Source organism: Oryctolagus cuniculus, chromosome 13 (assembly GCF_051225735.1).
Source record: "Oryctolagus cuniculus isolate XC-2025 breed Fujian yellow rabbit chromosome 13, ASM5122573v1, whole genome shotgun sequence".
In the NCBI taxonomy this organism is placed as follows: domain Eukaryota; kingdom Metazoa; phylum Chordata; class Mammalia; order Lagomorpha; family Leporidae; genus Oryctolagus; species Oryctolagus cuniculus.
The window spans coordinates 74,419,536-74,437,825 of NC_142879.1; the positions used below are offsets into that span (position 1 = coordinate 74,419,536).

An 18,290-nucleotide genomic window follows, 5' to 3' on the forward strand; every position below is an offset into this window, starting at 1 on the left:
GGAATTCTAGACTCTTGTGATTACATGGCCTAGGGGCAGGGGAGAGAAAGTGCTACTCTAGCAGATCATGTTTATGATCAAAACATAGTAAACACTTGTCTTTCTGGTCTGAATAACATATTTTAAGAGAAAAAGAACTTGATGAATATAAAATCTTGTTACTTTTTAAAGTAATTCTATCTTCTGAAGAAACACTTCTGTGTGCCAAATCATGTCATGGTGCCATGACATAGTACCATTAAAACACTAGAGGATATTTTCAACATGCAGACAGTAGAATACAAACTCCTAGCAATGACTTACATAGATAGGTTTTAATCTCACAGTAAGTCTTGTCAGCTTTGCTCTAAAACATATCCTTGGACCTGCTATTACCACCTATCTTCAGCTATTTACCAAGTATGTTGGTTTTGTCAACTACAATTTACCTGGAAATTCTTTCATGCTAGTGTTTTAAATTTTATACACATGGGGGCCAGCGTTGTGGCATAGCCACCTGCAGTGCCAGCATCCCATACGGGTACCAGTTCGAGTCCCGGCTGCTTCACTTCCCATCCAGCTCTCTGCTATGGCCTGGGAAAGCAGTGGAAGACGGCTCATGTCCTAGGGCCCCTGCACCTGTGTGGGAGACCTGGAGGAAGCTCCTGGCTCCTGGCCTCGGATTGGTGCAGCTCCCACCATTGCAACCAATTAGGGAGTGAACCAGCGGCTGGAAGACCTCTCTCTCTCTCTCTCTCTCTCTCTCTCTCCCCCTGACTCTCCTTCTCTCTCTGTGTAACTCTGCCTTTCAAATAAATAAATACATATTTAAAAATAAATAAATAAATTCTATACACATTATAAAATTTAGCTATTCTGAAATGAATATTTTCTCCACTTGTGAAGAAATCAAAGCTTTAGCATATAGAACTAGTGAGTGGAAAAGCTAAAATTCAAACGCAGCTCTCTCTTGCTTCAATATTCAGGTGAGCAAATTCCCTCCCACAGAATGTGTACATCCAAGGAACAGTATGGGAAGTATCATACTAAATTCCTCTTGCGTTCTAGCATGCAGTAAATTCTCCTTATAGTAATTTGAAGTAGCAAAATGCACTTTCCTACTTCTCCACTCTGTAGCTTTCCTCAATCAACTGCAAACCACTGAATTTCCACTTATTCTCTTCTGCTCAATCATCCTTCCTCAACTGTCTGTCTTCAATGGTTTTTGGATTTCTGCTGCCACCTTCTTGAGGGTGCAGCACCCTTTGGCATTTTGAACACTGCTGGAAATAAGCATGGTTCTGGAGATGAGGTATCCTTTGGATTAATATGGACAGAGTATCTCCGATAGTCAATCTTCAGGGTTTGAAAATACAAGCAGACTTGGGCCCCTCAGACCTGACTTCAGGGACTTGGCTTCTCCCTGCTGCCCAAGGGCCAGTACTTGTTTGTAATCTCTCTCCTGATCAGCTTCAGCTTACACCTTATACCTTTTGGCAAGACATTGATTTATCAAATTCGTGGGGCCATTTGGCTCATTTTTTGCATAAAGTTGGTTTTTTATTTAACTAATTACTTTCCTAAAATTTTCTCTGTTCTAGCAAAAATGCACACACACACACACACCCCTCAAAAATATCTTTTTCATGTCTTTGTATTTCAAACGTTTACAACAATATCTGACACAAGAACTTTCTTGATGGATTTTGGTGATTTAATGAATCAAGCTTTGGTGCATCAGTCACTGGGCTGCTTGCATTTTCAAGGACTTCCACTTTGGAATTCTTCAGTGGTCTACCATACTCAGACGTGCTTACAGGTGAAATCAGCGGTACTGTGCAGAGTTGCTAGAATCAACCCAGGTTTCAAGGTTCTCTTGATAAAAGCAGTCTGCCTCACAATCCTCCCTTGGTTTCCCCACCAGCAACATCATAAGTGGACAAGGAGAGCCCCACATTCTCTTTTAAGAAAGCATAAACTTTTCAGAAACCTTTTTTCTATGGATGCAAAAATTTTAGCTATATTTTGACAAATGATTTCTCATAAAATGTACTCTTGAAGAGTTAATGATGTCCAACTATCTTTTTTAGCAGTAATTGAATATATGAGTCTTTTAGGAAAAGAAGAAATTAGAGATTTAATAGTGCAAGGGAAGGAAGGAAAAGTAAGTAGAGGGCCACTTCAATGACAAATATTAAATGACATATATAGAGTGGAACAGCATCAAACAGTAGACTCTGTTTAACATTGCACAGCCACTTGTGAGTAGTGAGTCTGGACAATAAGCCTGGAACTATTTCTATTAGAACTGTCTTTCTGAAAATGTAATTTGTTTGAGGCCAGTGCTATGGCATAGCAGGTAAACCCAACATCTCCAGTACTGGCATCTCACATGGGTGCTGGTTCGAGTCCTGGCTGCTCCACTTCTGATTCAGCTCTAGCTATGGCCTGGGGAAGCAGTAGAAGATGGCCCAAGTCCTTGGGCCCCTGCACCTGACTGGGAGACCTGGAAGAAGCTCCGGGTTCCTTTTTTCAGAATGTCCCAGCACTGCCATTTGGGGAGTGAATCAGCAGATGGAAGAGCTCTCTCTCTGTCTCTAACGCTGACTTCCAAATAAATAAAATAAATCTTTACAAAAGAATGCAAGATTTAGAGTTAGGAGTCATTTGAAAATCTCCTTACCAATGTAACCTCATTGGTACAATGGGACCAAATATGTTTTCTCTGCCTTCCACGTGGGGCATTTGGAAGGGAAAAGTGAACTCAGATATATGAAAGTGAGTTTTAACAGCTATGGCTATGCAGGAATGCTGCTTTTTTTTTTTTAAAGATTTATTTAATTTATTTGAAAGAGTTACAGAGAGAGGTAGAGATAGAGAGTTCTTCCACCTGCCGGTTCACTCCCAGATGGCTGCAACGGTCAGAGCCGCGCAGATCTAAAACCAGGAACCAGAAGATTGTTCTGGGTCTCCCACATGGGTGCAGGGGCCCAAGGACTTAGGCCACCTTCTACTGCCTTCTCAGGCCACAGCAGAGAGCTGGATTGGAAGAGGAGCAGCCGGGACTAGAACCGACTCCCATATGGGCTTCAGGCCAGGATTTTAACCCACTGCACCACAGCACTGGCCCTAAGCATTTTGCTTTTTCTCATTTAAATTGTAATGACTAATTCTGCATTGAAAAGCTCCTGCTTTATTGAATCTCAAGCATTAAAGCATTTAAATAGGTAAGGGAAGTGTCCTAGGTCACAAGGAGTCATGATGGATGCATGGAATCAAAACAAATAAGCAGTTGCCTCTACTAGGAAGGCAGAAGCAAAACTGTGAATGAGGCATAATGAGAATGCCTGGAGCAGGGACTGCAGCTGTGGCCCTCTAGGGCTCACATCTGCCAGGTGAAAGGACAGGAACATGGAAATGTGGCTCTCTGTACGGTTCATGGCTGGGTGTCCAGGGAGTCAGCATTTAGTGCTCTCCTTGTTTAGCTGAGAAGCCTGGTAAGATATATCTCAGCAGACAACTATTCCACTGTTGAGGGACTAGTACCATGAGCAGTAACAAAACAAGCAAAGGGGCTGGCGCTGTGGCACAGCAGGTTAAAGCCCTGACCTGCAGTGCCAGCATCCCATATGGGCACTGGTTCAAGTCCTGGCTGCTCCACTTTCGATCCAGTTCTTTGCTAATGTGCCTGGGATAGCAGTGGAGGATGGCCCAAGTCTCTGGATTCCTGCACCCATGTGAGAAATCCAGAAGAAACTCCTGGCTCCTGGCTTCGTTTCTGCTCAGCTCTGGCTGTTGCAGCCATTTGGGGAGTGAACCAGCAGATGGAAGTCTCTCTCTCTCACTCTACTTCTTCCTGTAAATCTGTCTTTCAAATAAATAAAATAAATGTAAAAAAAACAAGCAAAAATATATTACCAATATTTCAAGAACAGCAATTTTGAAAACACATGAGATAGGTTAGTGGAACACAATGTCCCATTTTCAGTTTCACTAAATTGTCACACACTGCTGTTAGGATTACAACAGCCATCAGTCTCAGTCATCATCTGTGCATGCAATCGTATACCCACAGAGGAATTTTAGCAAGGGGAATTCCAAAGATTAGTAGTCCATGTCCTTGACTCAAAATCAAAATAAGGAAAAGGCCTCTTGGCAGAAACAATATAAGTACAAAGAAGGCTAAATATTGGAAGGTTCATTTTTCAGTCTAGTTTCTTCTGCTCATTGTCTCAAATGTAATTTATGCCCTGTAACTTCTTTGAGTCCTCCTGGATCCTTCCAATTCCACTTTATCTTTGTATCCAGAATAATTTAGCACCTTTCACATCACGGAATGCTTGAAATAATCCTTTAAAAGTTCTTTTAGCGAGGTGAGAATTTATCCTGCTAAGATTTCAGTTAAGACATCCACATTCCACATCGGAGTACCTTAGATACCTAGCTCTGGTTCCTGACTCCAGAATCCTACTAATGCACACCCTGGGAAGCATCAGCGAGGACCCAAGTAATTGAATTCCTGCCACTCATGAGGAAGACTTGGATTAAGTCTTGGCTTTGGCCTTGGCCCAAGCCCAGTCATTGTGGTCATTTGGAGACGAAACCAGGTTTTGGGAGACCTCCCTCTCTCTCCCTCCTTTTCATTTTTTCAGGGATTTGGACTAAAGCATTTTTTAAATATTTATTTATTTGAAAGGCAGAGTTACAGAAAGGCAGAGGCAGAGGGAGAGAGAGACAAAGAGAGAAAGGTCTTCCATCTGCTGGTTCACGCCCAAAATGGCCACAAAGGCTGGAGCTGGGCTGATCTGAAGCCAGGAGCCAGGGCCTTCTTCTGGGTGTCCCATATGGGTGCAGGACCCAAATTCTTGGGCCGTCTTCCACTGCTTTACCAGGCCATAGCAGAGAGCTGGATGGGAAGTGGAGCAGCCAGTACCTAAACCAGTACCCATATGGGATACCATCAATGCAGGTGGCAGCTCTACCCACTGCCCCACAGCACCAGCCCCAGATTAAAGCATTTTCAAAAAGTGGAAAATTTTATATCAATATTTTAAAGAAAAAAAGTTCTCATAGCACTTTGTATTTCTTTTCTCTTTTTCTACCATTGCATTACACACTTGGTATGATTATTGATTTTGGTTCTCTTTCTCTCTTTCTCTTTCTGCCTCTCTCTCTCTCTCTCTCTCTCTCTCTCACTTTCTCTCTCTCTCTCTCTCTCCATGTACTATATTACCAAGGAATTGCAAATTGCATCTGGTCTTTCTTTCACTGTACCCATAGTGCCTAACACAGCTCATGCAACATAATAGATTTTCAATTGGTGTTTGCTGAATGAGTGATGTATGAATGAATAAATATATGAATGACTCTTAGATATTCAAGAGTTTGTTGAACTGAATTGGAAAAAAATTTAATATCACATCTTCCTGCTTAAAGTTATTATGTAATAATGATGGTTACTTGACATTTCACAAAACTGTGTACTATGTGGAAACATTTGTCCATGTAAATGGGTTAAGAAAGCACAGCATTTTTATGCACAAATAGCTGAGATATCTATCTATTTGTGTTCTTTTTTTTACTACCATAACTCAGCTTTGTGAGTCACCACTCATGGGAAACAGCTAATTTTCTACCACCTCCTAACCTAGTCATTAAGAGTGTCTGTGGTACACACGCTCCTGGCCAATGAGATGTGGATTAAGTGCAGGGAAAACCATCTCCCTGAAATAAAAGGGCTAGGCTTTGTTAAAGAAACCTGTGCAGTGATTTTTCTCTCATTCTTAGGCTCTGAGATGGATTGGGCACTTCACAACCATGATATGGAGTATGAAGGCAAACTGTCACATATTAAATAGAAGAGAAAGATGGGAAGAGCCTGTGTTTCTGATGGTACCCAGGTACCATGGAATCGGATTTTAGCACCTGCCCTTGTGCTGCCTGTTTGTGTCATATTAAATTTCTTTTTCTTTAAGCCACTATTACTGGATTTTGTGTAGCCAAAGGAAAGAATAGTTAATATGATAGACTTTTTGGGATTTGTATAAAAACATCACATTATAAGAAGCTTCATTCATTGAAATACCAAGTTACCAAAGCAATACTTTCCTATTTGAAGAAATTCAGATTATGAATTTTATTAAAAACATGTTCCTATAGTGCTTTTAAATTTTTTTCTAAATTTAAAAACATGTTTATATCTGTTCAAAATATTTTTCCCAATTTCTTTTCAGACTATGCATTCAAGAAAAATTTTTCAGGTAATTGACAAATATTGGGCTTTTTAGGTTCCTTAACTGCAAGATCCCAAATTACACAAATTGCATACTTAATGGGTTCACACTGATACTGTTTTTTTTTTAGAGGAAAGATACATATATCTGCACCATGTTCTACAGATGTAAAAGTTACAGTTGCAAAAAACATATCTGTTTAATACTGTAATAGTTGCAGCACTATAAATCTCTTGTGATGACTATTACTTTCCATCAATAACTTTCATTTACATGGAAAAACTTTTAGACTCTCAAGATAACCAAACTGAATCAGAAATCAAAAGCAAAATACAAACACACTCTTATCAGCAAACAGGATAAGGACAGCTACACACTGCACAATCAGATTAGCAGTATTTTCGAGGAAATAAATGGAAATGCCTGTACCACTGTGGAAACTTAGAGCAATTGTTCTATTACCATTCTCCTTTCCCAGTCATCTTGACCCATGCTGCTTCCTCTCTCTCTTCCCTCACTCAGTCACAACATTGAGTCATCCATCTCAACAGGCCTGCTGACTTTGCCATACACAACCCTGTGCTTTCATGGCATCTAGAGTGTTCCTGGGAACACTTAACTCCTATTCTTCAGACTTTCTAACACATAAGAGTTGATACATACTGCATATTCCAGCAGGAAATACTGGCCGTGAGAAAGTTGAAGTCTGTGTCAGAATCAAGGGTGATTCATAAAATTAAAATGTGCTTGGCCCGATACTCCCAACAAGGAAGAAAGGGCACCCACAACACTGTGAACTTGGTGCCTGGTGTCTTATGGGTCTAATACCCTTAGCCCCAGATCCCCACACACCCTCTCTGTCCCACGTTCTTTGCTTTCAATTCTTCTTTCTCATCTTTTAAAACTTTTGCCTCTACTCCTGTCCTGGCATCCAGTCAGCAACTGTACTCTATGTCATCGTAGACCTCACTTTTACTTAAATGTAGAACATGGTCACTGACAGTACTGGTCTAACATCTAGTGTGCCATGCACACCATGTTCATGATCTGATCCCCGTGGACAACCACGGTGGATATATTAGCAGCCTATGACCTCATACGCAACAAAGTACGGCATGTTTGCTGACTTCTACCAACCCACATACATGATCCTACAATTAGGATGGCTCATGGGTCCAGCTGTGCTTTAGCTGAGCCCACTGCTCAGGGGTTCACGAGACAGAAACTGAAGTGTTGGTCAGGCTGTGTTCTCATTCCGTGCTCATCCATGTTGTTGGCAGAAGTGGGCTCTTAGGAGTTGTATGAATGAGACCCTAGTGGAGAATCTCCTTCTGCCCATGGGCAGTTCAAGCCTTGGCTGTCTGCCTCTTCAAAGGCAGAAGGAGGGAGCCTTTCTCCCCATGAAGCACCCAGTTTCTTTTATGTGATTTCACCTGATTAAGTCAGGCCCGCCTTGGCTAGTCACCCATTGGATTAATTGCAAATCAGCTAGTTTGTGAGGGAACATCTGTGTATCTTTTTTATACAATGTGATATAATTATAGAAAGATGCCTGCCATAGTCACATGGTGTGACTTAAGTGGTAGGAATTTGGTGGATCATTTTAGAATTGTGCCTACCACAGCCTGCCTTCTGGACTACAAGATCCACATCCTCTGCACTTGCAAAATACATCCATCCCTCAGAAGCCTCCCTTATAGTAAGAGCTCAGACTTCTGGTTATGATCTCTGAGCCACAGCTCCTTGGGCACATATCCTCCCATTCAAAAGAGACAAGATATTTGCCTTCAACTTATTAATGATATCTTCTTCTTCTTTTTTTTTTTTTTTAATATTTATTTATTTGAATGGCAGAGAAAGAAGGAGACACAGAGACAAAGAGATCTTCCATCCACTGGCTCACTCCCCAAATGGCTACTACAGCTGGGGCTGAGCCAGGCCGAAGGCAGAGGACAGGAACCTCTCATGGATCTTCCTTGTAGTGCAGGGGCCAAGGACTTGGTTATCTTTCACTGCTTTCCCAGGCTCATTAGCAGGGAGCTGGATTGGAAGTGGAACAGCCGGGACTCAAACTGGTGACCTTACGGGATATTGGCACTGCAGGCTGTGGCTTTAACCCACTGCACCATAGCATCAGCCCCTATTACTTTCTGTTTTCTTTTTTTTTTTTTTTTTTTTTTTTTTTACAGGAAGAGTGGACAGTGAGAGAGAGAGACAGAGAGAAAGGTCTTCCTTTTGCTGTTGGTTCACCCTCCAATGGCCGCCGCGGCCAGCGCGCTGCAACCAGAGCACCGCGCTGATCCGAAGCCAGGAGCCAGGTGCTTCTCCTGGTCTCCCATGCAGGTGCAGGGCCCAAGTACCTGAGCCATCCTCCACTGCCTTCCTGGGCCACAGCAGAGAGCTGGCCTGGAAGAGGGGCAACCGGGACAGAATCCGGCACCCCGACCGGGACTAGAACCTGGTGTGCCGGCACTGCAAGGCGGAGGATTAGCCTAGTGAGCCGCGGCGCCGGCCCCCCTATTACTTTCAACCTACATATCAAGAATATGAGATGCAGGAAAAGTTGAATGCTTCAGCTCATAGGATGGAAAGCACGTCTTCCAAACTCTAAGTTCATGTTCTTTTCACAAACTCAGAGTACTTGTCCAAACACAGTTGTCTCTGGTCATATCTTATTTGTGTTTATTGTTCCTCTTCACAAACACTCAGGGAAGAATATCAGGTCAATGGTTATAAAACAAGGTGGAAAGAATATACTATCAGTGTTAACATGATGTGGTTCTTTGAATTAATATAACTAGAAGTATTTTTAACTGATATGATGGGGGAAGATGCTTAGTTCAGTGGGTAGAAGAGCAGTTGAGTCATGCTCATCCCATATCTGAGTAGCTGGGTTCCTACTCGCACTTCCTGCTAAGGTGCACCTTTGGAGGTGGCAGTGATGGCTAAGTAATTGGATTTCTGCTATCTGTGTGGGAGACCTGGACTGAGTTTCTGGAACCTGGAATTGTGAGCTTCTGAGGGGTGAATCAGCAGAAGGGAGTGTTCTCTCTCTCTTTCTGCCTGTTGTTAAGAAAGAAAGAAAAAGAAAGAAGAAAGGAAGGAAGGAAGGAAGGAAGGTAGGAAGGAAGGAAGGAAGGAAGGATACTTGTGACTTTCAATGTTTTACAAAAAAAATTGCTTTACCTATACATTTCTTAATGCAGTTCCAAGCATGTTAGACATAATACTACTACAATATGCTTCATGAAATCAGCATTAATTTAATAAAGGCTATTTTATTTAATTATATCTCCAATCATGCACTCAACTTCAGAATGCTGAGATTCAGGAGTATTTAGATTTTATGCTGTTAAACTATATATGCCAGTGATAATTAATAATATTATTTCCTGGTCCTTAAGCACTATAGCTGAATGAAAATGCATTGCAGAAAATTTAGACCCACAGCCTCAATCATTACACTGCATCTGAAAATGAGACATTAAAGTTATATTAAATTCATGAAGAACCTCCAAATGGAACATAACACACATTGTTCACCAACTCTTTAATGACTTGTCCTACAAGAGCTGGATTTCAACTCAGATTTCCGTCAACTGAACTGAATAAAGAAATTATGGGATATGTGCACCATAGAATACTACACATCTGTAAAAAAAAAAAAAAACGAAATCCTGTCATTTGCAACAAAACTGTTGCAAGTAGAAAGCATTATACTTAGTGAAGTAAGCCAGTCTCACCAAAAAATACAATATGTTCTAGCTAATCTGTGGTAACCAACAGAGTCCCTAAAAGGTAATCTACAGAAGTGAAATTGACACTTTGAGATGCAGTGACTTTGAACAGCCCTTGTTGTTGAAGAATAATTTTTTTCATACTATTTCTTGAACTCTTTATTTAGAGTTAATCTTGTGTGTCTAAAGTTAATTGAAAATAGATCTTAGTAAAAATTAAGAATGGGAATAGGAGAGGGAGGAGGAAGAATGGAGACAGTGGGGGTGAGAGGGAGGGTAGGTTGGAAAGGATCACTTTATTCCTAAAGTTGTATTTATGAAATACATGAAGTTTGTATACATTAAATAAAAGTTTTCTCAGTTAAAAAAAATGAAAAAAGGTGAATTTCTTCCTTACACATAGAATGACCAACTTTCAGTTATAATTTTTAAAGTAAGGCCTACTTTCTCACTACTGAAATCCATTCCTATAGATTTTATAATGAAATAAAACAGATAAATAAGTAAAATTCATTCTAATAAACAAAATTAACATTGATAAGAGCATTTCTGTATCTTTGTATTAGGAACTGTAATTGAAAAATTTTGTAACTATTTGCATTGCAGTTTGCTTCAAAGGCCAGTTTAAGAGTGAAGAGTGGTGACTGTGCATGTGTGTGTGCACAGTGTACGTGTGCACAGTGTGTGTGTCACCATACTGGGTACCTCGGATCTAACACATCTTTATTTTGACATCTTTTGGTTTTGGAAATTCACCTTTCTAGCTTTTCTACCGTACAATTATGCTCACACTTTGGTGGTCACTACTAACCTTCTACAGCTTTCAGTGAACTTGAAATTCCACAATTTCTGAAATTCATTTTCCTCTTTGGAAAAGGGGGAAGGAGGCGACCTGTTGAGCCAGAAGCCATACCTATACACTGCTCTGGTGACTCTGTTGCCATAGAATTATAACACTATGACTTTTAGATACATTTTCTTTGGAGACAAGGCCACTAGCCTGTTTTCTGGCCGACCAACAAGGAAATTGCCTGTGTGCACATCCATTAGACAGGGCCAGAAAATAAGAACTGACGTTTCCAAGGGTGGCTTCCTGGACCAGGTGGTAAAGCCCTTTAGGGCAGGAACTATGTCTCTTTAACCCAGTACAGAAAATATTTGGTGTACTCTGTAAACAAATAATTTAGATGATGGATGAGACTGTGCTGTTAGGAATTTGTGTCATTAGAAGACAGGCCACGGAGGGCAAGAGGTAAAACTTGACTGCCATTGTGCACTGCTGGAAAAATACTGGCTCGCCCCCAACGCTAACCAGAAGCGTGTTGTGAATTCAAGTGAACTTTCTGTTGGCTGTGAGTCTTTTTTCAAAATTCCATGTTAAAAATGTTCATTTTTTGATGCCATTGTCAGTATTGTTCTCCAGAGACAGTTCTATGGGGCCAAAAGTACTTTGTGGTCTCCACATCTTATCCATTACAGAAATTGGACGGTGGGTTTAATCAAAAAGATGAAAACTTGTTAGTTATTCAACGAGTGGGAATCATTCCCTAGACTTGTCACTTCAACAGTTTTACCTGAAAATACCTGCAGATTGGTTTCCACTGGCTCGTTTGTTCCCTAATTAGCAGGATTCTCCTGCAGGCAAACACCTGCATAATCTTACCTGCTGGCCCAGGCACGTGAGGAAGAGGACAGGTTCTGTGCAAAAAGACCCTCAAACAAACTCTGTGTTATTGTTTCCACAGCTCCACACCCAGATTTGTTACCTGCTGAAAGTGAGATCAAGCATTCTCCTGTTTTTTCTTTCTGGAGAGCCAAAGGTAAATCCAGACACAATGCTAGAAAATCATTTAAAATGTTAATAAAAAAATCAACCACCGATTTGAAGAAATGAGTGGATTTTTCCCATTTGACAGCTTATCAGGAAGTTGTCGTTTAAAATGTGTGTGTGTGTGTGTGTGTGTTTAAGCCTGGGAGTGTACCTCAGTGATGATAGCCATGTATAATTCATAAAGGAAAATAGATTTAAATAAGCCTGCTCAGTAGTTCAGTGTGTGAAAATTCAACAAGCTACTTTCTTTTCACTGTGCCTGCAGTCTTCCTGCTCTGAGATCCCCCATTCTACATCGTATTGACTTTTTGTATTTTGGATCATAACATAATTTGTTTCCAAATGTATATTTTAAAAAGGCAACTCAGAGGGACACAAGAGAAGCATCACAAATGAAAAGTAGGATGGTATTCTCATGTAAATCACATTTGATAAATATTTAAATCACGTTCTTTTGCAGAATAAAACTGTATGAATGCACTTTACATTTAAGCTACAAATTATGGGGAAAGGAATTTTACCTAGTAAAGTCATTGTTCACAACAATGTATATTAAATTCTCTCTGTTCTTACATAATTCTCCAAGACATCTGACAGACTCAGGACTTGCAAAGGCAAGAGATAATGCATCTGAACTTGATGAGAGTGTCATTGCGCTCAACAACCAAATGCTCTTTTATTCACCTTCAAAATTTTAAAATTTGATACAGAATGAATATCAAAGTCACATTGTATTTGGGAGAGTAATACAGTATACGACTTAGAGGAATTACAATCTAATCTCATTGATTCTGATCCTGGTAATTTAGATTTTCCATTCATTCTCAAAGAAGGTGAGTACACATGAGAAAAAAAAAAAAAACCTAAAATTATAGTCTAAAAAGGAAGGGTCCAGTGTACCATGGCTGAGCGTTTTGAATGCAAAAGGAATGCAATTGTGGAAAACTAAAATTTCCACTCATTGAATTTTTGTTACCTTTTGGGAATTGTGGTCAGGTTAGAATGTTATTTCTATTGAGGTGCAAATGTTTAGGAAGGAAGACACATGTCCAAATTTTCTCATGTGATCAGACTACAACCTTTTAAATAGGTTGGGTAACTTTTGCATGATCACTTAGCTAAATGTAGCAGTGTATCCAAACCCAGATCATCTGATTAGAAAATGTCTTTAATTAAAAAATATTTTAATACAATATTTCAATTTGCTTTGAAAAACTAGGTTTCCTATGAAAAAGGAATTTGCATATGTAGTATTATTAGTACTATTACACTAATTGATATAAACTTACCTTGAATTATGATTTTCTATTACCTGTATTTACCTTTGTATCTTGGCTGATAATATAAATTAACTAAAAAAATCCATAGAGCTAAAAAGTGTAATATTCTAATTTTTCTTTTCCTTCTTTATATTTATTTCATAAGTTCTCTCTCTCTCTTCTTGAAAAAAGTTCTGTACTTACCTAAAAATAATAAGAATAATCAATTTCACATGAACTTATAGAGAATAAAAATTTTTGTTTAAGCTTATGTAACTAACACTTTCCTGTCTGGAAGTTTTGAAAAAACGTATACCTTAACAACAAAATAAAACATCTTTAAAGTCGAGATACCATTATGCAATAAAACCATTTATATAATACTGAGTGGTATTTTTCAATTATTTCATTTTTAAAATGTTTAAAATATTTTATTTATGTTAATGAAGAGAAACAGAGACAGACAGAGGTCTCTGTCCACTAGTTCACTCTCCAAATGCCCGCAACAGCCAAAGATGGACCAGGTCAAAGCTGGCAGCCAGAAATTTATTCAAGGTCTCTCATGCAGGTGTCAGGAATCCACCAATTGAAGCTGTGACCTGCTGGGATGCATATCGGAAGGAAGTTAGTCAGGAAAGAAGCTGGGAGTGCAACCCAAGCACTCCAGTATGAGAAGCGGGCATCTCAAGCACTGTCGATCCTGTCCTACATATGAGTTTTGCTGATTGAGACATTAAGGCTTGGACAAAAGTGTTCCATTGATAATGAAACCATAATTTTTTCAATCCATTTCACCCTTCTTTCACACAAGAAAGACATTTTATAAGTTGAACCGTTGTCAGTTATGTTGCCAAAGACTTTTAAAAATATCACTTTTAAAAAATGTAATATTAGTGTGTCAGTTACCAATGCATTGCCTCTTAGCTCCAAGGAAACCTTTCCTGATGGCCTTGCTGTGGTTTCTAGAGTTCTCCTCTGCCAGCAAGCAGGATGCTAAGCTTTGTCAGCAGAGGGTACAGGTGGAGGGAGAAGCGTGCATCCTCTCTCAGCTAGCTCCTGTCCTGTGTGGCGGTTAATGGTGTGTGGCATCACCTAAGCACAGCCTAGAGGAGAGTTTCCCAGTGTGCCATTTCCACCAGTCACTACCAAGCCAGTGAATATCCTCATGAGTGTGGGCATCTCCCCATGAAGGAGTGTGGTCATTCTCCCCTGAGATTGCAGATTCCCGAAGTTCCAGCTGAGACTGCCCCTAGTCAAACTCCCCATCCTCTGGGCCACCTCTCCAATGAGTTCTTGATCTCAGTCCCGGGGTGCCCTGTCTTCTTCCCAATTTTCTCTTTCCCTGGATGCACAGCTTTACTGGTGGAACTTACTATTCTATCTCCTTTGGAGTTAATTTTACTTTTTAGCATCTAAAACCATGACGCTGATTCTCTGTTATAGTTAATACAAGTATATTTTACACATTCTTGTTTTAATTGACCGCAGAGATTTTATGTCCTAGTTGACCCTGTCTGGTGCAGTTGGGGGTCACCACTTCTCTTGTAAAAGAGGGGAACATAGGGCATCCTCTTGTGTTATTTTTGAGATCTGTAAGTAGTGTTAAAACCCACTAAACCTGAGGATTTGTTTGTAGTAAATGTTATGTAAGTCAAAGAAGACAAAAAATCATTGCTTATATAACAAAACATTTCATGGCTGAAAGTATTGAGCATTCATGGGAATAAAATTATTGTGGGTGTTTAAAAAATTCATTGTTATGCTTTGATATTTTTAATCTTTGTTAACATCAGATAAAAAGCCAGCCTTTAAAGTTCTTCCAGATTTGTATTTTCTTCTCCCACACTATATACTTTTAGGAAAGAACATAGACATTAAATGTAAGAAAAATGTCTCATTGTGGTAGGAAATTACACAGTTCTCTGAATGATTTAATAGTACCATTTTTCAATAAGATTATAAGATGCCTTATATCCTTAGCCCATATGGAATCTTCAAAAGTCATAGCTCTGTAAATCAAATTAAATACAAGACAGAATTTTGTTAACCATACTTTTAATTGGGTGGAATGTTAAGAAATATAATACTATTAATTTATTTTTCCAAACTAGCTTGTAGACTAAGAGAATGAGAGCATTTTTGTCAGGTTGTTGAAGTCAGTTGTGTACTTTAATATAAGTATTTTCTTCCACATGCTGTTATTATTTTTACACATTTGATGAATGTATTTTTAAAGATTTTTAAAAAATGATTATTGCAAATATGTTCGACAGTTTAGTATTATCACAAAAGTTCGCTTTGCCTAATTTTATCACCATCAAAACATGTACAATTTATAAATTTATTTGAGGGGCTGGTGTTGTGGCTTGGTAGGTAAATCCACTGCCTGTGGTACCAACATCCATTTGGGTGCTGGTTTGAGACCCAGCTGCTCCACTTCCCATCTAGCTCCCTGCTGATGCTCCTGAGAAAGTAGCAGAAGATAGCTCAAGCGCTTAAGACTCAGCACCCAAGTGAGACAAGCTCCTGGCTCCTGGCTTCAGCATGGCCTAGTCCCAGTCATTGTGGCCATTTGGGGAGTGAAGATTTCTCTCTCACTCTCTCTCTGGTGTGTGTGTGCGTTTGTCTTCCTCTCTCTGTGTAACTCTTTCAATAAACAAATAAATATTTAAAAAAAATAAATAAATTTATTTATTTGAAAGGCAGAGTGAGAGAGAGAAGACAGAGGGAGAAAGATCCTCCATCCGCTGGGATAATCTTCAAATGCCAGGCCAAAGCTAGGAGCCCAAAACTCCATTCTGTTCTTCCATATGGGTAACAGAAATCCAAGTACCTGTGCCAGCCATCGTCTGCTGCCTCCCAGGTATATTAGTCAGAAAATGGCTTGGAAGCACAAGCAAGACTCAATCCTAGGCTCTACGATATGGAATGGGGATTTCCCAATTGGTGGCTTAACATGCACAATGCCCACCCCATCAAAATTTTTTTTTTACTTCAATTTGATTTTATGTGTTTTTAAAACTACCACCTAAAGGAAATTTTAGAATTCTTACATGAATATTTACAATGGCTGCTAAAATAGCAGAGTATGACAAAATGTTTCATTTTTGGTGTTCATAATGGGTCATATTTTAAAATATATTATTTTCCTATATTTTGGACCAATGGCTCGTTGAGGGTTCTTAATAGTTTCCTTTCCTTTAGCTATTTAGATAAGCATTGCTATCAGAATATTATGTAAATTCATGATAATCTTCATTAACTTTTATCAGCACTGTTTTTAGGTAGCTAAGGGTCGAATTCAATGGATTCTGGCAATGTAGGGTGGTGGCATATGGAATCACTGGATGGGACCATCAGCGGATTTATCATTGGCTTTCCCAGTATGACTATTTTTGTACATTTTTAAAACATCCTAATATTGCTTCAGCATTAATTTCTGTTGAATGTGGCATTGTATTCTGGATTTTTCTCCTGTAGTTGATACTGAGTTATAACTTTTTTTTAACCTTTAAAAATTTATATAAAGGCAACGTATTTCATGTATGTCATATATACAGCTTTTTTAGGAAAGATTTTATTTATTATTTATTTGAAAGGTACAATTACAGGTACAGGGGGTGAGAGGGAGAGAGGTCTTACATCTGCTGGTTCACTCCCAAAATGGCCACAATGGCTGGAGCTGGGGCTATCCAAAGCCAGGAGCCAGGAACTTCTTCTGGGTCTCCCACACAGGTGCAGGGGCCCAAGCAGATGGGCCATATTTTACTGCTTTTCCAGACTATAGCAGAGAGCTGGATCAGAAGAGGAGCACCAGGGACATGAACTAGCAGCCATATGGAATCCTGGTGCCACAGGCAGAGGACTAACCTACTGCGCCACAGCGTTGGCATTCATATATATATGTAGCTTTAAAAGGTAATGATACCTCCCACCCTGCCCACCCTCTCTTCTCCTTCTTTTCTTAATTTTCTATCTTTTTAAATTATGCGTGCTGTGTATATTTTACTTTAGTCTTTAATTTCATAGGAAACTTAGGCATGTGAAGGATAAGATATGAATGTGGACTCCAGCAAGCCACTTAAGCACAAATACAAAAGTGATGATTATGGAAGCGATTCCTACTACTAATTATGAATTCCAAAATCCTTGGGGTATTACTGTTATGATGACTTATTTTGTGCTTCACTCTACTTTATCTTGCACTTAATAATTTTCAACATGCATTTGTAGAGAGAATGATAATAATTAGGATATAAGTATATTGTTTATAGAAATGAAGCAGTAGACTATCTCTTAGATTCAGATCCAAGGTCCCAAGACTTAAGAGAGTTTTCACAGGAAAAGTTTGAAAATAGCATATTTCAACATTTAAAATTTAACCAACAGCACTGCAAAAATTCCTACCAAGACTTAGCACTGAGTACCTGATGATTCCTGGTAAAGGACGAATAAGACCCACTGCCCTCCTCACTGTTCTAACAATTCTCTATCTTTTCTCACTTCCTGTTGTCACTTTGTGTCTGTTGCCTTTGCCAATGACAAAGCCATCAGGAAATTGTTAACCTGATCAAGTGACAGTGCAGCTGGAATAAGACCAATGTACGTTATACATTCAAATATTCCAAAAGCAGTAACTGAGATCAGAACAGAAATGTGAATGGCATGCATGCCTATTTAATAAGGTTAGTTAAATAGACAAAATAGATTGCTGCACAAAGACAGCTCAGGGCCTGAAGAGCAAGAGACCAACATACTTAGCCCAAACAAGAGAAATAAGGGGATTCGATAGCACTTCTAAGGACACTTCACTGCAGACTTTCTTTGTTGTTGTAATTTGGACTAATTTCAACTTTTCTGGAAAAATGCATTTGTTTGCATATTAACCAAATATAGAACAGAAAAACAAAGGTAAAAATTACCAACTTTTTTTCTAAAGAAAACGTTCAGTCTGTTTTAACTGATGAATACACATGAAGATGTGTCATTCAGTATGGGTTTGATTCTACTTTAATGAGTTTTTTCAGAAGAAGAGAGTCATTGTAGTCCAAGGGTTAATATATACTTTCCTTAAATATACCTTCTTTATATCCTTTTTCTCCCTTAGTTTTGAAGCTTGTTGGCAACTTGTGGTTTGTTGAAAATGGCTTACACCACTGAGTCCAAAGTAAATGAACAATTATTTATGTGCCAAAGGATCCCTACAGACTGATTAGCACGAACATGAAGGAAACTATTCTCAAATTAACTC

General features: G+C 39.3%; 1 long non-coding RNA gene across 1 annotated transcript in view; it reads left to right on the forward strand.

Moving 5' to 3' along the window:
• LOC149122673 (uncharacterized) overlaps positions 1-11,836 on the forward strand; it is a 48,050-nt gene extending 36,214 nt beyond the window's left edge. Inside the window, exon 3 of the long non-coding RNA XR_016219748.1 lies at positions 11,695-11,836. This is a non-coding gene — a long non-coding RNA (uncharacterized LOC149122673). The remainder of the gene's footprint in view (positions 1-11,694) is intronic.
• Positions 11,837-18,290: the final 6,454 nt, after the last annotated feature.